The sequence below is a fragment of the Oncorhynchus masou genome, chromosome 30, assembly GCF_036934945.1.
Source record: "Oncorhynchus masou masou isolate Uvic2021 chromosome 30, UVic_Omas_1.1, whole genome shotgun sequence".
Lineage (NCBI taxonomy): Eukaryota > Metazoa > Chordata > Actinopteri > Salmoniformes > Salmonidae > Oncorhynchus > Oncorhynchus masou.
This window is the reverse complement of record NC_088241.1, coordinates 36375004-36400648: the sequence shown is the minus strand read 5'-3', so window position 1 is coordinate 36400648 and position 25645 is coordinate 36375004. Positions and strand designations below refer to the sequence as shown.

Below are 25645 nucleotides of genomic sequence, written 5' to 3'. Positions count from 1 at the left end.
AATGGGACCTTATCTTTACAATTTCTCTATTTTAATCAAACACCGTTCTAGTAACTGGATGGTCTTGAAACTCACTTCAAATCATTCTTATGACCCTGGGGCTTGCACCAGGCTGTCCAGGTCAGACGGCACAAAGCCCATACCTCTCTGGAGAACTGCCCTGCTGAATTCCAGGCGGGTCATGATTTCTGCTCTGGCGGTTGTTGTTGCTGCTCCCCAACGATTGACGGCTCCATCTTCGACAGCCTCCTCTAGTGAGAGATAGGGTAGAGGGAGTAAATAGAGGGACACAACCCTAGATATCTACACCACGCAGGGTTGTGAGTAATGAAGAGAAACCAGAGTTGTGTGTTAATTTTAGGGATGCCCATGACAACAAACAGAATTGTTGCGGGGCTCTATGTTCGCTATATAAAAATGAGGGGTGTTGTACAAAACAAAGTATTCAATGATTGGATAATATATAACCATTCAGAGTATCAAAGCCAATGGCGAATGTTCAAAACGCCAATTTACCCATGCGTGTTCTAGCTCTGGTCCAACCCATCGGTTTCTGGGATCAATCAGAAAGGGGCAGCAGGGTGGCCTAGTGGTTAGAGCGTTGGACTAGTAACCGGAAGGTTGCAAGTTCAAACCCCCGAGCTGACAAGGTACAAATCTGTTATTCTGCCCCTGAACAGGCAGTTAACCCACTGTTCCTAGGCTGTCATTGAAAATAAGAATTTGTTCTTAACTGACTTGCCTCGTTAAAAAAATGGTTAGAATGTGTTTGGGTCCTAGAAATCATCAGGGAGGTACTCATTGGGAGTGGCATAGCGTTTGGCCGGAGCAAGGAGTTTGGGTCGGCAGGGAAGCAACCATGGTGCTGGAGATCAGAAGTGTCCAGTGAGATAAAGGCAGTTTGAGGTTCCCATGATAAGAACAGGACAGACGGTATTGAAGAGAGTAGTAGAAGAAGATGGGTCCAGGGCAAGGGAGGTTTCCTTGTGAGTCAGCTGAGGCCAATAGAGAGTGATAAGCATAACATACAGATCCTCTACTCAACGTCTCAGAAAGACATGGCAGTTGGAACCAAAAATCTCAGATTTTGGTGTTCTTTAGAAGTGGTTTCTTTGCAGCAATTCGACTATGAAGGCCTGATTCACGCAGTCTCCTCTGAACAGTTGATGTTGAGATGTGTCTGTTGAACTCTGAAGCATTAATTTGGGCTACAATTTCTGAGGCTTTTAACTCTAGTAAACTATGGGTCTTCCTTTCCTGTGGCGGTCCTCATGAGAGCCAGTTTTATCATAGCACTTGATGATTTTTGCGACTACACTTGAAGAAACTTTCAAAGTTCTAGAAATGTTCCACATTGACTGACCTTCATGTCTTAAAGTAAGGATGGACTGTCGTTTCTTTTTGCATATTAGAGCTGTTCTTGCCATAATATGGACTTGGTCTTTTACCAAATAGGGCTGTCTTCTGTATACCATCCCTACCTTGTCACAACACAACTGATTGGCTCAAATGCATTAAGAAGGAAAGAAATTCAACAAATGAACTTGTAACATTGAAAATTAATTCCAGGTGACTACCCCATGAAGCTGGTTGATAGAATGCCAAGAGTGTGCAAAGCTGTCATCTAGGCAAAGGGTGGCAACTAAGAAGAATCTCAATTATAAAGAATATTTTGATTTGTTCAACACTTTTCACTATCATTCTACAATGTAGAACATTTAAAAAATAAAGATGAACCCTTGAATGAGTAGGTGTGTCCAAACCTGTCACTGGTACTACATATTAATACTGTTACAATAACCAAACAGTTTGACAAACAAATAATTTGTCAAGCCATGATGTGATATATGACAGAATTGGATATTGCATGCAATTTCACTTTTGTTTGAGTTGCTTTGTTTATCAGCAAATTTGTTTGAGGTAAGGGGCAGATTAGATTTTGTTGAGCCGTGGTACACTGGTCTATTGCCTCTGACGTAAACTGGCGAAGGCGGTGAGGGAAGAGTGCCCTTCTCAACTCGAATAGTATCTGCGCCACTCTGTTATGTTGTCAAAAAGGCAGTATGGTGCATCGTCCAGAAACATAGAACAATTATTTTCAAAGATATACACTAATATACACTACTGTTCAAAAGTTTGGGGTCACATAGAAATGTCCTTGTTTTTGAAAGAAAAGCACATGTTTTGTCCAGTAAAATAACTTCAAATTGATCAGAAATACAGTGTAGACATTGTTAATGTTGTAAATGACTATTGTAGCTGGAAACGGCAGATTCTTTTAATGGCATATCTACATAGGCATACAGAGGCCCATTATCAGCAACCATCACTTATGTGTTCCAATGGCACGTTGTGTTAGCTAATCCAAGTTTATCATTTTAAAAGGCTAATTGATCATTAGAAAACCCTTTTGCAATTATGTTAGCACAGCTGAAAAGGGTTGTTCTGATTAAAGAAGCAATAAAACTGGCCTTCTTTAGACTAGTTGAGTATCAGGAGCATCAGCATTTGTGGGTTTGATTACAGGCTCAAAATGGCCAGAAACAAAGACCATTCTTCTGAAACTCATCAGCCTATTCTTGTTCTGAGATATGAAGGCTATTCCATGCGAGAAATTGCCAAGAAACTGAAGGTCTCGTCCAACACTATGTACTACTCTCTTCACAGAACAGAGCAAACTGGCCCGAACCAGATTAGAAAGGCCCCAGTGCAGAACTGAGCAAGAGGACAAGTAGATTACAGTGTCTAGTTTGAGAAACAGATTCCTCAGATTCATCAACTGGCAGCTTCAGTAAATAGTACCCGCAAAACACCAGTCTCAACGTCAACATTGAAGAGGCGACTCTGGGATGCTGGCCATCTTCTTTATTTTAATGGACAAAACATTTGCTTTTCTTTCAAAAACAAGGACATTTCTAAATTACCCCAAACTTTTGAACGGTAGTCTACGTTTGAATTCTCAAAGTAGATTTAATTGGGAAAGCAGATTAATTAAGTGTTTTTATCAAATGCGATCACTAGCTCAATCACACTGTACAGTAGTATCTCACTTGCTGGGCTGATATAGTAGTAAAGGCATTCTCTGGGTTTTTGTCCCAAATGGCACCCTATTTCCTATATCGTGCACTACCTTTGACCAGAGTAGTGCACTCTATTGGAAATAGGGTGCCATTTGGGATGCAAAGTGGGTTAAATGTGTTGGATCAGATGGAAGCTCAATATATTCCAGACAAAGTAGGTAGGGGTCTCTCTTTTCTTTTCCTCCATACATTTCCCTCTTCCCATCTGTGTCCCTTTGATATCTCACTCCATTCCTCCCTCCCTCCCCGTCTATCATTGTTTTTCTCTCCACGTTTCTCTCTCATTAGTCTCTGTCCCTGTCTGTCTCTTCTCCATACCTTAGTTATATCAATCCAAACACGGACATAGGCAATAAACGCTCACACACCGTTCAAAATCGAAGTGGACTCAATTGAATTTGGAGAATTACTACCAAACGGAAAGGAAGGCGTACTTTTGTCTTGTATCAATGGCGACCTCTCTGTCTGTCTGTCTGTCTGTCTGTCTGTCTGTCTGTCTGTCTGTCTGTCTGTCTGTCTGTCTGTCTGTCTGTCTGTCTGTCTGTCTGTCATTCTGTGTGTCTGTGTCTCAGGGGGATATGAGTTATATAAGAGATTTCATAATAACTGTAACTCAGGAGAATATATCAATTCTTTCATGATTGTACTGCTTCAAAAATTGACAATGAGAGACCAAGCTTAGACTTGCTCACTGTCTGCCCCTCTCTCCATCTCTCTCTTCATCTGTCATTTTCCATCCTCTCCACCACCCAGCCCCCTCTCTCTCTCCATCGATATCTCTCTCTCTCTCAATCATTTTCCCCCCCTCACTCCATCCCTTCCTCCACCCTCTCTCTCCCTCCGGTCAGATTGCTAATGAACACTGTGAGCCTCTACCCACACAGAGGCCTGTGCTGAAATGCATGGCCATGACGCTGTCTCTCTATCTATGATACATCATCACGCGCTACGGCAGAACAGAGGGGGAGGAGCGCTAGTGCGGAGAGAATGCCCCATCATATATACACCTTTGTGTCCCAATGGGGTTGCTGCCGTTTTACGGGCTCCTAACCAATTCTACTATTCTATGAGTTTTTTTGCATTGTTTGTAACTTTCTCTGTACATAATGTTTCTGCCACGGTCTCTTATGTCCGAAAAGAGCTTCTGGACATCAGAGCAGTGATTACTCCCCTCAGACTGGACAAAGATTTTTTTTGTCTTTAATGAATTATAGGAGAAAGATTTACAGCTCCTTCCGGACTCGGGCCAAATAATTTGCATGAAGAGGAGACACCGATACAGTGGCTGCATATCCGGGTGTTTGGTGAGAATTCGCCGGCAAGTTAATAATCCGCCTTTGCCATCCATCCTACTGGTGTCACGCCCTGACCATAGAGAGCCTTTTTATTCTCTATTTTGGTTAGGTCAGGTTGTGACTAGGGTAGGGGATCTAGTGCATTTATTTCTATGTTGGCCTGGTATGGTTCCCAATCAGAGGCAGCTGTTTATCATTGTCTCTGATTGGGGATCATATTTAGGCAGCCATTTCCCCACTGGGTTTTGTGGGATCTTGTTTCTGTGTAGTTGCCTGTGAGCACTGCTTGAGCGTCACATTTCGTTTGCTGTTTATTGTTTTTGTGAGTTTCCTTTAATAAACATGTTGAACCCAAATCACGCTGCACGTTGGTCTGAGTATATTTCCAGTTAGTACGACGATCGTGACAGCTGGCAAATGTGCAACCATCGGAGAATAACTGGATGAGCTCTGTTCAAGACTATCCTTCCAACGGGACATTAAAAACTGTAATATATTATATTTCACAGAGTCCAGGCTGAACCAGGACATACAGTGGGGAGAACAAGTATTTGATACACTGATGATTTTGCAGGTTTTCCTACTTACAAAGTACATATAGGTCTGTAATTTTTTATCATAGGTACACTTCAACTGTGAGAGACGGAATTTAAAACAAAATTCCAGAAAATCACATTGTATAGGTAATTAATTTGAATTTTATTGCATGACATAAGTATTTGATCACCTACCAACCAGTAAGAATTCCAGCTCTCACAGACCTGTTAGTTTTTCTTTAAGAACCCCTCCTGTTCTCCACTCATTACCTGTATTAACTGCACCTGACACCTGTCCACACTCTCAATCAAACAGACTCCAACCTCTCCACAATGGCATTGACCAGGGAGCTGTGTAAGGACATCAGGGTAAAATTGTAGACCTGCACAAGGCTGTGATGGGCTACAAGACAATAGGCAAGCAACTGTTGGCGCAATTATTAGAAAATGGAAGAAGTTCAAGATGACGGTCAATCACCCTCGGTCTGGGGCTCCATGCAAGATCTCACCTCGTGGGGCATCAATGATCATGAGGAAGGTGAGGGATCAGCCAAGAACTACATGGCAGGACCTGGTCAATGACCTGAAGGGAACTGGAACCACAGTCTCAAAGAAAACCATTAGTAACAAACTACGCCGTCATGTATTAAAATCCTGCAGCGCACGCAAGGTCCCCCTGGTCAAGCCAGCGCATGTCCAGGCCTGTCTGAAGTTTGCCAATGACCATTTGATGATCCAGAGGAGGAATGGGAGAAGGTCATGTGGTCTGATGAGACAAAAATAGAGCTTTTTGGTCTAAACTCCACTCGCCGTGTTTGGAGGAAGGAGAAGGGTGAGTACAACCCCAAGAACACCATCCCAACCAAGCAGGTGGAAACATCATCCTTTGGGGATGCTTTTCTTTAAAGGGGATAGGATGACTGCACCGTCTTGAAGGGAGGATGGATGGGGCCATGTATCGCGAGATCTTGGCCAACAACCTCCTTCCCCAAGTAAGAGCATTGAAGATGGGTCGTGGCTGGGTCTTCCAGCATGACAACGACCCGAAACACACAGCCAGGGCAACTCAGGAGTGGCTCTGTAAGAAGTATCTCAAGGTCCTGGAGTGGCCTTGCCAGTCTCCAGACCTGAACCCAATAGAAAATCTTTGGAGGGAGCTGAAAGTCTGCATTGCCCAGCGACAGCCCCGAAACCTGAAGGATCTGGAGAAGGTCTATATGGAGGAGTGGGCCAATATCCCTGCTGCAGTGTGTGCAAACCTGGTCAAGAAAGGTTTCTGTACCAAATATTAAGTTCTGCTTTTCTGATGTATCAAATACTTATGTCATGCAATAAAATTCAAATGAATTACTTAAAAATCATACAATGTAATTTTCTGGATTTTTGTTTAAGATTCCTTCTCTCACAGTTGAAGTGTACCTATGATTAAAAATTACAGACCTCTACATGCTTTGTAAGTAGGAAAATCTGCAAAATTGGCAGTGTTTCAAATATTTGTTCTCCCCACTGTATATACAGTTGATAATATACAGTTGGCTGGGTTTTACATGTATCGGCAAGGCAGAACATCAACCGCCGGTAAGACAAGGGGTGGTGGTCTGTATCTAATTAAATCTGTTTTACCTCAATTCTACCAGCATGTCATGTGCAACCAGAGGGAAAAAAAACTTGAGACCAACTCTCCCTCACCCTCCATTTGGCTTATCTGACCATAATTCTATCCTCCTGATTCCTGCTTGCAAGCAAACACTCAAGCAGGGTGTACCAGTGACTTGCTCAATACGGAAGTGGTCAGATGACGTGGTTGCTAAGCTACAGGACTGTTTTGCTAGAACAGACTGGAAAATGTTCTGGGATTCATTTGATGACATTGAGGAGTATGCCACATCAGTCACCGACTTCATCAATAAGTGCATAGATGACATCGTCCCCACAGTGACCGTACATACATATTCCAACCAGAAGCCATGGATTACAGGCAACATCCACATTGACCTAAAGGCTAGATTGAATTCTACTACATGGGATCTGAAGCTTGTCAGATGTGGCAGGGCTTGCAAACTATTAAGGATTATAAAGGGAAACTCAGCCACATATGAGAGCACCAGCTGTTCCGGACGACTGTGTGATCACACTCTCCTTGGGCGATATGAGTAAGACCTTAAACACGTCACATTCACAGGTCCAGATGTATTACCAAGATGCGTACACAGAGCATGTGAAGACAAACAGTGTATTTACCAACATATTCAACCTCTCCCTGACTGAGTAATACCTGCATGTTTCAAGCAGACCACCATTGTCAGTGTGCCCAAGAACGCCAAGGTTATCTGCTTAAATTACTACCACCCGTATCACTCATGTATGTAGCCATGAGGTGCTTTGACAGGCTGGTCATGGCTCACATCAAAATCATCATCCCAGAAACCATAGACGTTGCCTCTTTCTTTGAATGGAGTAGACCAGGGCGCAGCGTAATTTGAATACATCTTCTTATTTAATGAAACGAAGAACACTTCAACAAACTTACAAAACAACAAAATCAACGTGAAGCTATATATGATACATGCAGACACAGGCAACTAATACATAGACAATAACCCACAAAATACCCAAGGAATATGGCTGCCTAAATATGGTTCCCAATCAGAGACAACGATAAACAGCAGCCTCTAATTGAGAACCAATCTAGAAAACCATGGACATACATAACACCTAGACCAGAAAACACCCATAGACATACAAAACCCCTAGACAGGGGCAAAAACACATACATCACCCATGTCACACCCTGACCTAACCAAAATAATAAAGAAAACAAAGAATACTAAGGTCAGGGCGTGACAGTACCCCTTCTCCCAAAGGTGCGGACTCCTGGCCGCAAACCTAAGCCTATATGGGAGGGTCTGGGTGGACATAACTCTGAGGTGGCGGTTCTGGCTTGGGACGTGGACCCCGCTCCACTTCTGACTCGTCACACTTACTTAATGTCTCTGGAGCAGGAACCCTCACCGCCGACCATGGTCTAGAGGACGCCACTGGACTGATGGTTGAGTCTGGAGTGAGTGGCGCCTCTAGATTGGAGAGAGATTCTGGCAGATCCGGACTGGAGGGGAGACTCTGGCCGATCCGGACTGGAGGGGGAGACTCTGGCCGATCCAGACTGGAGGTTGAGACTCTGGCCGATCCGGACTGGAGGGGGAGACTCTGGCCGATCCGGACTGGAGGGGGAGACTCTGGCCGATCCGGACTGTGACCCGTCGTGGTAGGTTCCGGACTGTGACCCGTCGCGGTAGGTTCCGGAGTGCGACCCGTCGTGGTAGGTTCCGGACTGCGACTCGTCGTGGTAGGTTCCGGACTGTGGCCCGTTGTAGGAGGTTCCGGTCTGCGGCCCGTCGTAGGAGGTTCCGGTCTGCGGCCCGTCGTAGGAGGTTCCAGTCTGCGGACCGTCGCCAGACGCTCTGGACTGGGTACTGTCGCCGGACGCTCTGGACTGGGTACTGCAAATGCAGGGCGCTGGCACAGGACACACAGGGCTGTGCAGACTCACAGTACACAGACAGGCGCAGGATATCCTGGTCCATGGAGGTATACTGGAGACCAGGAGCGCTGAGCCAGCACCCTCCTTCCTGGCTGGATGCCCATTCTAGCCTGGCAAATGCGAGGAGCTGTAATAGAGCGCACCGGGCTAGAAATGCGCACTGGAGACACTGTGCGTTCCACCGCATAACACGGTGCCAGACCATTAACACGCTCCCCACGGTAAGCACAAAGAGTTGGCTCAGGTCTCCTACCTGACTTAGCCAATCTCCTCATGTGCTACCCCCCAAAACAAAACAATTCTTGGGGCTGCCTCTCGGGCTTCCGTGCTAGCCATGTACCCTTATATCGTCGCCGTTCCTCCATTCTCATGTATCCCTCCTCGCACTGTTCCAAAGAATCCCAAACGGGCTCTGGTACTCTCCCTGGATCGATCGACCACCTCTCTATCTCCTCCCAGGTTGTTACCCACTCATCCTTCTCCCGGGTCCATTCTTCCACAAAACGCTGTTCCTCCCTTTCACGCTGCTTGGTCCTTGTTTGGTGGGTTATTCTGTCACGTTCGTTGAATGAAGGAGACCAAGGCACAGCGTAATTTGAATACATCTTCTTATTTAATGAAACGAAGAACACTTCAACAAACTTACAAAACAACAAAACGAACGTGAAGCTATATATGATAAGTGCAGACACAGGCAACTAACACATAGACAATAACCCACGAAATACCCAAGGAATATGGCTGCCTAAATATGGTTCCCAATCAGAGACAACGATAAACAGCTGCCTCTAATTGAGAACCAATCTAGGCAACCGTAGACATACATAACACCTAGACTAGTAAACACCCATAGACATACAAAACCCCTAGACAGGCACAAGAACACATACATCACCCATGTCACACCCCGAACTAACCAAAATTTTAAAGAAAACAAAGAATACTAAGTTCAGGCGTGACAGACCTACTACAATTCACATACCGCCCCAATAGATCCACAGATCATGCAATCGCTATTGCACTCCACACTGCTCTTTCCCACTTGGACAAAAAGAACACCTACATGAGAATGCTGTTCGTTGACTACCACTCAGTGTTCAAAACCATAGTGTCCTCAAAGCTCATCGCTAAACTGGGACTAAACACTTCCCTCTGAAACTCGAGCGTGGACTTCCTGACGGACCCCCCCCCAGGTGGTACGGGTAGGCAACAACACATCTGCCATGCTTATCCTCAACACGGCCCCTCAGGGGTGTATGCTTAGTCCACTCCTGTACTCCCGGTTCACCCATGACTGCATGGCCATGCACGACTCCAACACCATCATTAACATAGGAAGGAAACCTGGCAGTGTGGTGCCAGGGCAACAACCTCTCACTCAACGTGTGCAAGACAAAGGAGCTGATCATGGACTACAGGCCGAGCACCCATTCTGTTCGACGGGGCTGTAGTGGAGAGGATCGAGAATGTCCACATAATTAACAAACTATCATGGTCCAAACACACCAAGACTGTCGTGAAAAGAGCACGACAATGCCTATTTCCCTTCAGGAGAATGAAAAGATTTGGCATGGGTTACTCAGATCTCAGACTTGGTCCATCACCGCTTGGCATGACAACTGCTCGGCATCCAACCGCAAGGCGCTACAGAGGGTAATGCGTATCGCCCAGTACATCACTGAGGCCAAGCTTCCTGCCATCCAAGATCTCTGTACGAGGCGGTGTCAGAGGAAGGCTCTAAAAAATGTCAGACTCCAGTCGCCCAAGTCATAGACTGTTCTCTCTACTACAGCATGGAAAGCAGTACCGGAGGGCCAAGTCTAGGTCCAGAAGGCTCCTTAAGCCATACTGTAAAACTGCTAAACAATTAATCAAATGGCTACCCAAACTATTTACGCTGTTGCTACTTGCTATTTACTATCTATGCATAGTCACTTTACCCCTACTGTACATATTACCTTAATTACCTTGCCTAATCTGTACTGGTACCCCCTGTATATAGCCTCGTTACTCTTTAAAATCTTTTATAAAAAATAAAAAAATACATATATATATATTTTTTAACTCTGCATTGTTGGTTAAGAGCTTGTAAATAAGCATTTCACAGTAAGGTTTACACCCGTTGTATTCGGCACATTCAACAAATATAATTACATTTTCTCATCAGATTCCTGTTTCCAGCTCTCCAGTATGATCGCTGTGATTGGTCCGATCTATCGCAACTCTTAAAGACTGACCAATCAAATCAGCATAAAAGAGCTAACTAGGCAGGGTAGCCCAGTGGTTTGAGTGTTGGACAAGTAACCGGAAGGTTGAAAGTTCAAACCCCCCCAGCTGACAAGGTCGTTCTGTTCCTAGGCCGTCATTGAAAATAAGAATTTGTTCTTAACTGACTTGCCCAGTTAAATAAAGGTAATATTAAAAAAATATGTGTGCATTACCAATGGCATCCTATTGCCTGTTTTGTATAGTGTACCATAGGGCTTTGGTCAAAAGTAGTTCACTATATAGGGATTAGGATGCCGTTTGGTATGCAGCCTCTGTGAGTGAAAAGAAATCCTCAAATTTAAATTTTTCCTTTGAGTTAGTTGCTTCTCTCTATTCTCAATGAGAAGGAAATGGATTGGAGACTGAGAGAAAAAGTGAATTAAGCCTCATAATTGGCAGGCATGGTGTTTGTTAGCATTGATTCGTCCTGATTTGCAAATGGCACCCTCATCCCGACAAAGTGCACTACTTTTGACCAGAGCTCTCTGAGCACTCGTCCAAAGTAGTGCACTATATAGGGAACTGGGTTCCATTTGGAACTCACACTGTTTCCACTCAATCAGTGAGCCTGCCTTCTCCTTCTTCTAACAACAGTATTTGCATGCCTTTTATAATACCAGCTGCTAGTCATTTAGCTACATGCTGCATCGCAGGCTGAATTTGCATGGAGACTATTTGCCTCGTCTGCTGATTGTTGGTGTTGGTGACTGATCCCACTGCAAGCCTCACACAGCCTTAAACCTAAACGTGGGAATCATTCTTGATCATTCAATATGGGCACTTCAATGTGACTGTTTGCTTTGCGACCCTTCCCCGGTCTCCATATTAAGACTAAGCATACCGCATCCTTGGTGTTGAGGGGCTGCAGAATAGCCTAGCAGATGCTGGTCCATCCATCTGACACCTGTTCACAAGGTAGGGTGGCCAGCCGCGGGACGTTGACACAGGTCAAGGCCAGGTCACAGAGACTCAGTGGGGGGGATGCTCTTTAATCGCCAACTATTGTAGAATATGATTTGAGAAACATGGTGGTGCTATAGCTTACTCTATGTACAATGTACAAGATTATGTTTAATCATGAACTTACTAGCAGCCACAAATATTATAAAAAGGTAACTATCAACATTAGGATATGCATAGGAACTCATACTCTTGTGTAAGCCTTATTAAAGATACAATGTGTCAGTGTTCAACCTTAAAATGTGTTGACAATACAACATAACAGATTAACTGGACTTTTGCGGGTGATTAACTGGACTTTTACTTTTGCAGGTGGCCAACAATAACTATCTGTCAGCCACGCCCCTAGTAAGATGTGCCTCTTGTATTCTAATCTGACCTGGTGGATCATAGCTCAGTAACCCAGGATCAACAGCGCAATTTAAAGAAAACAAGGGGTTGTTTGTGACCCTGCTGGCTGGGTATAAATAACGCAACGTGTATTCTGTCCAATATTTATGCAAATTGGCTTGTTTTTAACCCAGCATTTTTAAGAGTGTGTTAGTTTACAACTGCAGCGCTCCATTTCAAGGGCAGGACTTTGAATAATTCATCACTATGCAAATGTTTTTTATTTTTTATCTGTCTAAGGGGGAAATTACTGTGACCTTCTATGCAAAACGAGAGAGTGAGGGAAGTGAACAAGTAGGGAAGGATAGGGGAGAGAAGGAGAGAAAGAGAATTGAGAGAGAGAAAAGGCTTTTTACATAAAAGTCGGAAAATCTCAGCCTATGAAAAAATGACCATATGTTTCGATGTGATATGGAATCAAGGCCCTTTGCTGTATTCATGAAACTATTCACAATCAATGCAAGCACGATCCATAAAAGATTAAACTAAGTTTGACCTGTAAGCTGGGACTTCTGCGCTGCCCAGTGTGTCTGAGCTGAGAGGAGATGGCCATTTAGACTCTTTGAAGTCGCGTCGGCTACCGATGGGACCTGGATCAGACCTTGCCCCCAGCTGCATTAACCCCCTAAGCCCCAGCTAGGCTACGCCAACACTGAGTCAGGACAACTAAGCCTGAGCCTGCATCCCTGCCTGCCTTGATAGCTGGCTAGCTCCATGCTTAATCTCCCCACTGTACAGCCATGGGCTCAGCTTCATTATTCACACACACATTATTCAAACTTTAGGATTTGTTAGCACTGCATTTTATTATGTTCCTATACTTGGGATAAATTGACGTTGGAGGGTTCATGTTAAGGTCTATGCTGGGGTACTCAAAGTCCATTTACTAAGAATTTAGGGGGTGCTGAGCACGTTATCTCTTTGGTTCCTCTGCGTTTCACTGTCTCCGTCTCTGGTTGTCTGCTGCATATTTACCCACATATAGATCAAAATCACAATATGAAAGTTATCAGACACACACACACACACACACACACACACACACACACACACACACACACACACACACACACACACACACACACACACACACACACACACACACACACACACACACACACACACTTGCCTGATTGTTGGAGGCAGCTGTTTTGGTGATGAAAAGAGGCGAGTCAGAAAGAGGATTGGCAAGGCTGTGAAAAGCAGAGAATTGTTGACAGGAAAGGGGGTGAATTTAGATTTAGCCTCTGGCCACCCTAACAGGCTTCTCCACTGGCAGCCCTTTTCTATGATGACCAATTAAGGTCATTTTAGGGCCCGGTGAAAAGTAGTGTACTAAATCGGGAATAGGGTGTCATTTGGGATATCGATTATAATGACATTACACTGCCTATCGGAAACTACCTGTCTGTGAGTCACCAAGGGGAGTATTTTCAATAAAGCCTTATCCTATCAGTACATGGGATAAAATGAGACTAATACTGCATAACTCTACATGGAGAAAATGTCAAAACAAAAATCTGATTCTAAATACACTATATCCAAATCTCTGGTGATTAAAATAATTCCAGATTTGTATAAATCTTTGGTGATTAAAATAGAATGACATTCAGAATCCAAGGCAGCAGTCCTATAACTCTATTTCAACTGCAGATGAGAAGTCAGCAAGGTCAAATCCATGGTTTAATCATATAAAAATTGCACTGTACTATTCAATGTGCGCATTATCATTTATTAATAGAACTTGAAGATATTGAGGTTATACAAATTCTTCAGTATTAAAAACCTCTTAGGGATCCATTCACCCCATTCCCGCTCGGATCGCGTTAACAGGATTGATTTGACAACATCCTGTGAAATTGCAGTGCGCCAAATTCAAAAACAGAAATACTCATTAAAATAATTCATTAAACATGTATTAAACATTAAACAACATACAATTCATTAAACACAGCTTAACTTCTTGTTAATCCAGCCACAGTGTCAGATTTCAAAAAGGCTTTACGGCGAAAGCAGACCATGCGATTATCTGAGGACAGCACCCCGCATACAAACACATGAAAATCAGATTTCAACCAGGCAGGTGCTACACAAAAATCTGAAATAACGATATAATTCATGCCTTACCTTTGAAGATCTTCTTCTGTTGGCACTCCAAAAAGTCCCATAAACATCACAAATGGTCCTTTTGTTCGATAAATTCCTTCATTATATTTCCAAAATGTCAATTTATTTGGGGCGTTTGATTCAGAAATTCACCGGTTCCAACTCGCCCAACTTGCCTACAAAGTATCTAATAAGTTAACTGTAAACTTGGTCCAAACATTTCAAAGAACTTTCCTAATCCAAAACATAAATAATCGATACAATTTAAGACGGAATATACTGTGTTCAATAGAAGATAAAATCAACGTGGAGCGAGTTCCAGGTAGCGCGCACCAAACACAAGACTCCACTTGGCTTGACACTCAGACTGAACAGCCCTACTTTTTAATTTCCCAAAGGAAACTTATCAACCAATTTCTAAAGGCTGTTGACATCTAGTGGAAGCCATAGGAACTGCAACCAGGTGCCTCATAAATCTAGTTTCCCATAGAAATCTAATAGAAAACACATTGAGCTCAAATTTTTTTTCCCTTGGATGGATTGTGCTCGGGGTTTTGCCTGCCAAATCCGTTATGTTATACTCACAGACATTATTCAAACAGTTTTAGAAACTTCAGAGTATTTCTATCCAAATCCACTAATAATATGCATATCCTAGCTTCTGGGCCTGAGTAGCAGCCAGTAAAGAGGTTTTAAAGAGATTGAACGGTACTTTGGCATCTAGTACGTATTTTTTAAACCTCGTGCTTTGAGCTGGATGTGTCAATGTGTAGTTCATATATGCATAATCTACACGCAGAAATACTGTTTTAAATTAGCCACAAAATTCCTAAATTGAAAGTTACTGTTTTTTGGAACCTATGCAGAGCCATTTCCCCCACATTTGTGCATTTTGAGGTCGGTTTGGCTTCGTTGAGATTATGAAAAAAGTCTGTCATTTTTTTAACATTCATGTATAATAAAATACAACTATTATTAGAGATTTTGCATTGCATTTCCAAAGCTCCAAAACACACAAAATATTCCATTGTCTCTGTCAGGTCCACATAGTAAAATAGGAAATTACTATGAAATAATACAAATATTTCAGTTGTGTATATTACTTTGTTTTATTTGATGACTTAATAATTTTTAATTCCTTAAAGTCATCACCTCATCTCTGCCCGGGCAGTAGCAGTCAGCCATCCAGATAACCATCTAACATTATCTCTGTTCTCCTGATACTGTACTGTCTTTAGTCATCCTATTCAGCTAGGCTAGACTGCCTAAGTAGGCCTATTCTGCAGAGCTGTCTGACAATAATTTGACTTTATAGTAGATAAGGCATACTTTCATGAACTGTCTCTATCTCTCATCATTGGGTTGTGTACATTCCTCTCTCAGGCAGTGCTGTCTGCGATCTGTGTGTATCTAACCTAACATAGCAGGCGTTAAAGTGTATCCATCTCTGTCCGAGACGGAAAAGAACAGGTGCAATGGATTATGATCATTGTTGTTAATTGCCACGTTTCTGTAGGTTTTATATTTCCATAATGAAAAGTACAACTCCCTTCATTCCAGTGTCCCATATAAGTCTCCTCTTCATTTCCCTTATGAATTATTTTATTTCTCTCTAGAGAAACGACGCTTTGGGCTCACAAAAACAACAGAACTAAATGGAATTCAAGTAATTCAACCAACCTCGGTCAGTTACTTGTTTAATATCTGAACAACTGACATTTTGGTTAATTGCTCAGCACTATAGAGCGAGGACGTGGTGCACCTGTCCGCACGTGGCAGACAGTACACAATTTCTGGGGACCACTTTCATTCGTGAGCGCTACATTCAAAACTACTGGCTGAAACTATACAAAAGTTTGACAGTGCATCTGTCACAGTGTGAATTCAACCGAAATGTACTCAAGCCTTTGAATTATGGACACCATGACAGTTCAACAGCAGTTGGGTCTTACTCTTGAGTGCAGGACTGAGCCATCATGTACATTAACAGAAGAGTATATTTGCAATGTAAAAACAGGGCTTTAAGTTTAGTTCTGGCACTGTCGGACAACCACCTGGCATAGCAGACCCCTGAAGGGCACACTTAATGAAATCACACGCTGTAATGTGAAACCCACATACTCACTGACAGGTATTCATTTGGCCCCAGGAGATGTGTGAATGTGTGTGTATTAGGGGTGGAGGGATGCAGATTCTAAGCCTTTGTCTCGTAAAGTTAGCCCCTGACCATCCCCTTCGCCTTCTAACACCAGTTTGCATAGAAGTGTTTGCATCCCAAATAGCAACTTATAAAGTTCACCTCTGGTCAAAAGTAGTGCACTGTACACTGAGTGTACAAAACATTAGGAACTCTTTCCATGACAGACTGACCAGGTGAAAACTATGATCCTTTATTGATATCACCTGTTAAATCCACTTCAATCAGTGTAGATGAGTAGAAGACAGGTTAAAGAAAGATTTTTAAGCCTTGAGACAAGTGAGACATGGATTGTGTATGTGTGCCATTCAGAGGGTGAATTGTGTCTTGACATGACTACCATTAATGGGATGACTGTTATTTTATCAAATCAATTAACTATGTTTAGTTATTACGTGATTCAATTAATCACGTAACAATTAACTCATGAGTTGCGCAGTGGTTTAAGGAACTGCATCTCAGTGCTTGAGGCGTCACTAAAGACACCCTGGTTCGAATCCAAGCTGTATCACAATCGGCCATGATTGGGAGTCCCAAAGGGCGGTGCACAATAGGCCCAGTGTCTTTCAGGGTTGACCGGTGTAGGCCGTCATTGTAAATAATAATTTGTTCTAGCGTCGAGCAATCCCGTATCCGGGAGCGTAATCATAGCCTCAAGTGCATTACCATAACACAACGTTTCCTATTCATGAAAATCGCAAATGAAATAAATACAAGCTTAGCCTTTTGTTAACAACACTGTCATCTCAGATTTTCAAAATATGCGTTACAGCCAACGCTAGACAAGCATTTGTGTAAGTTTAGCATGGCATAATGCTATGCTAGGCTGTGCTGGCAGTTGGCAACATTTTCACAAAAATAAGAAAAGCAACCAAATTAAATAATTTACCTTTGAAGAACTTCAAATGCTTTCACTCAGGAGTCTCCCAGTCTCCCAGTTAGATAGCAAATGTTCCTTTTTCCAAAAATAATATTTTTGGAGGCGAAAAACGTCACGTTTGTTCATCCTGCTTGGCTGAGAAATCGACCGAAAATACTTAAACTATAACGCCAAACTTTTTTCAAAATTTGCTCCATAATATCGACAGAAAAACGGCAAACGTTGTTTAGGATCCATCCTCAAAGTGTTTTTAACATATGTATTCAATAATATATCCACGAAGGGAGTTTGTTTCTCATAAGAAACTATTGGAAAAATGGATACCTCAGTATTTTACGCAATGTTTTCTCCGGGAGAAACCATGCGTCCACTCGCCCTATATGGTCTCTTACAGCTATTCTCCAATGGAAATGCCTAAAAAGACATCACAATGCTGCAGACACCTTGGGGAAAACGTAAGCTGACTCCTAGCTTCTTCACAGCCATTTAAGGAGTCATTGGCATGAGGCTGTTTCAAAATATACAGCACTTCCTGATTGGATCTTTTTTTTTTTTTACTCCTTTTTCTCCCCAATTTTGTGGTATCCAATTAGTAGCTACTGTCTTGTCGCTACAACTCCTGTACGGGCTCGGGAGAGACAAAGGTTGAAAGTCATGCGTCCTCCGATACACAACCCAACCAGCCGCACTGCTTCTTAACACAGCGCACATCTAACCCGGAAGCCAGCTGCACCATTGTGCCGGAGGAAACACTGTGTACCTGGCAACCTTGGTTAGCGCGCACTGCGCCCGTCCCGCCACAGGAGTCGCTGGTGCACGATGAGACAAGGACATCCCTACCGACCAAGCCCTCCCTAACCCGGACAACGCTAGGCCAATTGTGCATCACCCCACGGACCTCCCGGTTGCGGCCGGTTACGACAGAGTCTGGGCACGAACCCAGAGTCACTGATGGCCCAGCTAGTGCTGCAGTACAGCGCCCTTAACCACTGCGCCACCCGGGAGGCCTCTGATTTGATCTTTATCTGGGTTTCGCCTGTAACATCAGTTCTGTGGCACTCACAGACAATATCTTTGCAGTTTTGGAAACGTCAGAGTGTCCAAAGCTGTCAATTATATGCATAGTCGAGCATCTTTTCATGACAAAATATCTTGTTTAAAACGGGAACATTTTTCATCCAAAAATTAAAATAGCGCCCCCTATATCCAAGAAGTTAACTGACTTGCCTAGTTAAATGAAGGTAACATTTAAAAAATGCAATCTCTGGGCACCACGGGAAAAGTTATTTTACGAGTTACTATTTCCCAACTTATACCCTAAAGATATAAATATATCTTACATTAATAACAGTCAATTTTTTTTAAATTATATTTACATCATATCAGTCTCATTCTGAACGTTGTTGACTTCAAATCTGCACAAACCCTAGTCTAAATGATGATTCAGCGATACACAAACTGGCTTAATTACTTATTAACTAAATACCTAACTAAATCATCACACAGAATTACGTAAACACACACAATATAGGTTGAATTGATTACTAACATAATGCAATGAAAAGTCCCTAGTGGACTAACCCGATATGACGGCTGGATACACAATGAAAGGGGTGGGGAAAGAAAGAGTGGGAAAAGGAGAGATAAGGGAATTCAACTATTGTACATACAGTTGAATAATAGAGCCCTAACATCCGATCATTAGGATTTAGAAATGCAACAAATATTTACGCTTAGATGTATTTGTCTGTCGTCTCTCTGTTGAAACCCCTCGATCCGTCTGTGATGAACAGTTTGACAGAAAGTCTAAGTCTCTGGTTGTCCACCAGAGGTTATATTAAGGAAAGGGGATTACCCAGTCAGTTGTACAACTGAATGCCTTCAACTGAAATGTGTCTTTCACATTTAACTCAACCCCTCTGAATCAATGTACTTAGTAGTTGTAGTAGTAGGCTTTATTTGTTCTGTAAGTGTTTGTTAGACTGGATACATCAGGCATTTGATAGGGAAATGTTCTTCTTTTCTCGTCACGTTACATGCAGAGCTTCAGCCAGTGCATGTCTATATCTAGTCTTCTTCTCTGTTGAGTTTCAGAGGGTCTTACCATTTTGTAACATTCAACTCAGTCACGCTGCACGGTCAAGTAGTTTTAAAGCATTTTACACGCCAGTAGCAACCCGGCAATGTACTGGTCTTGTAGTTTTTAAACCATTTTGTAAAGTGTGGACCAAATCCTCACATTCTCATGTTTTGGTCTAATGTAAATTTTGTTAGCAGTCCTTTTATGCCCTCACCTTGGAGGGCAGTTCCATCACGTTGCCACAATGTCTGTGCTCACATGGGCATGGCTACTGACTTGGCAAAAGTCTATATGAAAAACAATTATCTCATTTAGAAGGCTAAAATAACGTTTCATCTTCTCACAAATAGTTTCATATTTAACCATATAAGTTCCACAACATTTAGCTGAAAATATGAAAAACTGGGACGTATACATTTGTAGAGTTAATGTTATTTCATTATACCGTCCTTAATGATATCACAAAACAACAACTGATTTGACATGATTGTTGTTTGGATCCCCACCAACAATTTCCCACATTTTTTATGTTCGAAATATTGTTTCAATGCTCAATCTTTCGATGTTAAAATACTGCAAAGTCTCTCTCTGTTGTAACACTCAAACATTACATTCTCCAAACTGCAAAGGGCCAGAGAAAGAAAGTTTATGACCGGTCATTAAAGTCATCAAACCGGCCCGTCTCTTTGATCCTCACCCAGGAGGGAAAGTCATGACAATTGGCAAGACAAAAGATTGAACTGCCTTTGAACAGAGTATGGTAGTAGGTGCCAGGCGTACCGGTTTGTGTCAAGAACTACAACTCTGCTGGGTTTTTCACACTCAACAGTTTCCTGTGTGTATCAAGAATGGTCCAACAACCAAAGGACATCCTGCCAACTTGACACAACTTTAGGAAGCATTGGAGTCAACATGTGCCAACAGCTCTTTGGAAAGCTTTCAACAGATTGTAGAGTCCATGCACTGACAAATTGAGGCTGCTCTGAGGGCAAAACGGGGTGCAACTCAATATTAGGAATGTGTTCCCAATGTTTTGCACACTCAGTGTAAGCTCCCCGCCCACTCAGCCTGTCTTTTCAAACTTTCTGGTAGTTAGCTATGCGATAAAAAGTACATTATAAAGTGACTATTCAGGACCTTTAAACATCTTAAGTGGAACCACCATTTCACTAAAGGGTGCAATAAGAGATTGGAATAGTTTATAAAAATGTATGTTATTTATATTTGAGAAGCATAAGATTGATTAATCAATGCAAAAACATATATATTGAAATCAACCTTAATTAGAGCATGCTGGGAAATATGATAATGACGGCCGTGGTGTTGGTTCAACTCTGGTTATTAAAACTAACACTAGAGTTATTTTACGCCACTGAGTGTTAATTTAACTTTTGAATCAACACTACAAATTTTACTCTGAAAAATCAACACCAATTAACACTGGTCAATTTGCTGTATGCTATGAAAGGGACTTATCTACAGGTTTCCATACATTTAAAAAATACTTTTAGAATTCTGAAGAACTGTAGATGCCATGTCAAGAACCCTACACTTAACTCAAAGGTTCTTTATTCGGCAAGAGTTCTAAAATGAACCTTAACAGCTGAGGAAGAACCATTTAGGAACCATTTTTTTAGTGTGGGGGATAGAGACTGAGACTAAGAGCAATTCCTCAAAGAGACCCCAGGACCCCACATGTGACGATATTTCAAGGAGCAGAAATAGGCTTAAAATGAAATGCTTGCTCTTATCTTATCTCCGTTTATGGGGGGAAGATGGATTCGGTGCATGTTTCCTCACAGCATCCCAAAGGACTACGTTTGAGATGAGAACTGAGACAGTGCAGCTTTGAATTTTCTCAGAAACAAACTCTTCTTAGCCGAACACATAACAGTATTGAATGTCTCTTCAATCAATAATTTCTGGTTTGAGAGTCTCTTATTAACTGAGCACTTTGCCTCACAACAAGCTTATTTAATTATTTGTGTTTTTGGTTCAATTTCAACATTGTTTTTCTCTATCCTGTTCTGTTTTTAGTATAGACTTGCAGTTGCATGGAGGACAACAGGTGTGGATTTAAGGACCGGTGAAGTCATGATGTTGAAGAGGAGACAATAAAGTGGGTGAGTTAATTTATACTTGCTTTATAACTGTGTTGCAATCCCCAGGGCTACATTTTTGCAAGTGAGAGAAAAGATGCAAATTCTCATTTGAAGGCTGGGCTGCAGTACTGATACCTTATAGCATACTCTCTTTCTATAAACAACTTACATATTCTGTACACACACGTTTTGACTGGGTCACACCGATTCTATTAACACCGTTGGTATGTTAGCCATGATCTGGTCTGTCCAGGCTGCGTCCGACTGTCATCATTATTCACACCAACACACGGGTTTATTTTTTTCATTCAACTTTGACCTTTTCTGACTGAACACTGCATGTGATGGCCACAACCTTGCCATAACCCCCAGTTAGAGTCAATTAGTCAAGACACGCATGGACAGAAACTCACTGGAGTGTGGGAGTCTGTCAGGCAGAGATGGAGGGAGAGATGGAGGGAGAGAAGAATAAAGGATCGGAGTCAGACAGGGAGTGGGAGGCAGAGATGGAGAGAGGGATAAAAGAGAGGGAGAGAGACTGGGGGAAAGAGTGAGATTGGGGCTGAATCATCCATGTGCTCCTTGTGTCTGTCGTCTCAGCAGCTCTCCAGTAGCCATGACCTTTTTTACACGGTTCAGAACATTTAATGATATTTGGTGGCACAACAGATGTTGGACCCGAGATTATAAGAGTTTAAACTCCAAAGAAAGATGGAAAAGTGTTTGTTAGGAGATAAAAAAGTGCTGAACTTGTTTACTCTCTGCCAGCCACATTCAAACCAACGCTCGCTATGCTCTGAGAGATTGAGAAGAGATTTTTTTAAAGTCACATTTAAGTGCTCAATTCTATGTGTTGTAGACTGTCACATATGCCAAACTTGCCAACTGCTCTCATGAAAGAGGACCACAATGGAAAAAAGTTGTATGCTTTTCTGGGTTTATCCTCGATCTATTCTTAATCAAGTGCATCATTTTGTATGTGTACACTATTGCAGGGAGATGTTCAGAATTGCTTGTTTTAGTGAAATATGTGTTTTTTTGCATGGAACATTGATTGGTTGATTAATTGTACGCTACACAAAGATAGATAACATCCCGTTTTTTAAATGAATCCAATCTATTAGTAATTGGATGTATTTGACCAACTGCTTGTTCCAGTCTAGAGGATTGCGGTAGTCTCGGTATTCCGTCTTCCCAACCCTGGCTGAATGCAGCTTGTGGCTGATTAAGAATTCCACTTGTTGGCTTTCCTTACTCCGTCTGGATTCCGAAAGAAATCAATGACTTGGCCTGTAAACCAGGAGATACTTAACACCACTATGTTAGGATATAACTATGCCCTCAAAGAAAGGCCTTATGATATATGCAATGCATTGTCATAAAAATGTAATTTTGAAGGCTAATGAGGCTGGTGGAACTGCTCATAGAGGGTTCTAGGAAGAACCCTCCAAAGATAAATGGGTTCTCGCTAGAACCCATCGTAGATGGTTCTATGAAGAACCTTCAGATGATAAAAAGGTTATTTGAAGAACCCTACATATAGGGTTCTAGATAGATCCTCCGCAAAGGGTTCTACCCAGCACCAAAAAAGGATTCCACTATAGGGACAAACCAAAGAACCCTCTATAGTTCTACTCAGCACCTTTTTTAACAGACATAGTACCGTCACCTCAAATGTTCTAACTCTTGAGTCCTGGCACATTCTTTAGAATCAGCCTTAAAAATTTGATGAGTACTGGCACCCAAAAATGAGCATTTATTTCAGTCCACTTCAAGCACTCTGTGAGTGTGTGAGTTGGTGTGCATCATAATGCTGTAATCCAATGGGGTTGGCTGTGAGTCTTAAAACAGCTTTTAGGTAGCTAGCTGGAGAGTTCAGTGGGTTCAGAGAGTTAGAGTAGAGAACATAGCTGCCACCAGAACAGGCCTAAAACAGCCTCTGGCAACATTCCAAATGGCACACTATTCCACTTATAGTGCATTACTTTTGACCAGGGTAGTGCAGATGAAGTAGTGCACTATGAAGGGAATAGGATGCCATTTGGGACACCCAGATAACATTTTAGGCTAGCAACTGGACTCTGGGGGAGGGGAGAGTTACTGTCGTGTACTGTGTAGTTGGTTGTTAGTGTTCCTATGTCAGATATAGGTACAATTCTGTTTGGATGCACTTTGACTAACAAAGTATTGAACAATTTTTCAACTGTCAGACAAATATATATTTTCAATCGGAGCCTGTTATTTTGAGTGACGTTAAAACCTCTTAAGACCACAGTGCACTAGATTTACGGGTAATTACTGATAATATGTTTAAATCAGGCTTCATCCAGTGGCCGGCTGCGTCGTTGCCATCCATTTTATAAACACTTTGTTACGCCACGTCAAAGGGGAGGGCCTTAGATAGCTGATCTCCTGGTCGACTCGCTCACAACAAATGTCACTAGATTCCTATCGAGCAGGCGGTTCTAAATATATAACTTTCAAAGCTGTACGTTTAAGAATGCAACCTACCCACTTCCTTTAACCTAAAACAATTAAAGAAGTAATTTTGTGTGGAAGTAAAAAACGTTTGTTTTTACGTCGGAGACAGACGCTAAGCACATCAATAGAACCAAGAAAAAGTGCCCTTTTCACAGCACACCTCACCTTGTCGGTAAGGTGAACATGCTGTATAAAGGACCAAAATGTTGATTAAATGTTCACAAATGTCATGATCTTTTGGGTAAAGTAAAGTTTTGGGAAGATGTTCCAACATTATTCAAAATATTGCCCTCTTGCTAGATTGATGAATGTGCAAATGGCTGTCAGCACAAGGTGATTTATTAAAAGTTGGAATATGTGTGACAAATCGGAAATAACAATATGAATTCAAATTAATTTGGCTTAAGTACAAACATGGCGTCAATACTATTAAAATAGATAGGTTCCACTGCATTAAGAATGTGAACACTAGTGGTGCGTTTGTCAGCTGTTTGTTCACATGCTCAAGCCCGCAATTGCCAATAACCCATCTGCAATCGCCCGACTGTACAGTGGTGAGAACAAGTATTTGATACACTGCCAATTTTGCAGGTTTTCCTACTTACAAAGCTTGTAGATGTCTGTAAATGTTTTATCATAGGTACACTTCAACTGTGGGAGACGGAATCTATATACAAAAATCCAGAAAATCACATTGTATGATTTTAAAGTAATTAATTTGCATTTTATTGCATTTTATTGCATGACATAAGTATTTGATCACCGACCAACCAGTAAGAATTCCGGCTCCAACCAGTAAGAAGACCTGTCAGTTTTTCTTTAAGAAGCCTTCCTGTTCTCCACTCATTACCTGTATTAACTGCACCTCTTTGAACTCATTACCTGTATAAAAGACACCTGTCCACACACTCAGTCAAACAGACTGTTAGTTTTTCTTTAAGAAGCCCTCCTGTTCTCCACTCATTACCTGTATTAACTGCACCTGTTTGAACTCGTTACATGTATAAAAGACACCTGTCCACCCACTCAATCAAACAGACTCCAACCTCTCCACAATGGCCAAGACCAGAGAGCTGTGTGAGGACATCAGGGTTAAAATTGTAGACCTGCACAAGGCTGGGATGGGCTACAGGACAATAGGCAAGCAGCTTGGTGAGACGGCAACAACTGTTGGCGCAATTATTAGAAAATGGAAGAAGTTCAAGATGACGGTCAATCACCCTCGGTCTGGGGCTCCATGCAAGATCTCACTTCGTAGGGCATCAATGATCATGAGGACGGCGAGGGATCAGCCCAGAACTACACGGCAGGACCTGGTCAATGACCTGAAGAGAGCTGGGACCACAGTCTCAAAGAAAACCATTAGTAACACACTACGCCGTCATGGATTAAAATCCTGCAGAGCACGCAAGGTCTCCCTGCTCAAGCCAGCGCATGTCCAGGCTCGTCTGAAGTTTGCCAATGACCATCTGGATGATCCAGAGGAGGAATGGGAGAAGGTCATGTGGTCTGATGAGACAAAAATAGAGCTTGCAACACCATCCCAAACGTGAAGAATGGAGGTGGAAACATCATTCTTTGGGACAGGACGACTGCACCGTATTGAGGGGAGGAAGGATGGGGCCATGCATCGCGAGATCTTGGCCAACATCCTCCTTCCCTCAGTAAGAGCATTGAAGATGGGTCGTGGCTGGGTCTACCAGCATCACAACGACCCGAAACACACAGC

The 25645-nt window shown here is 42.4% G+C and overlaps 1 protein-coding gene across 2 annotated transcripts in view; it reads left to right on the top strand.

Annotated features, from left to right (window-relative positions):
* LOC135522592 (disks large-associated protein 1-like) overlaps positions 1-25645 on the top strand; it is a 238898-nt gene that overhangs the window by 66482 nt on the left and 146771 nt on the right. For both annotated transcript variants that reach the window (XM_064949012.1, XM_064949011.1), the window contains exon 2: positions 21371-21456. The gene's annotated coding sequence lies outside the window, so the exon portion shown is untranslated. The remainder of the gene's footprint in view (positions 1-21370; positions 21457-25645) is intronic.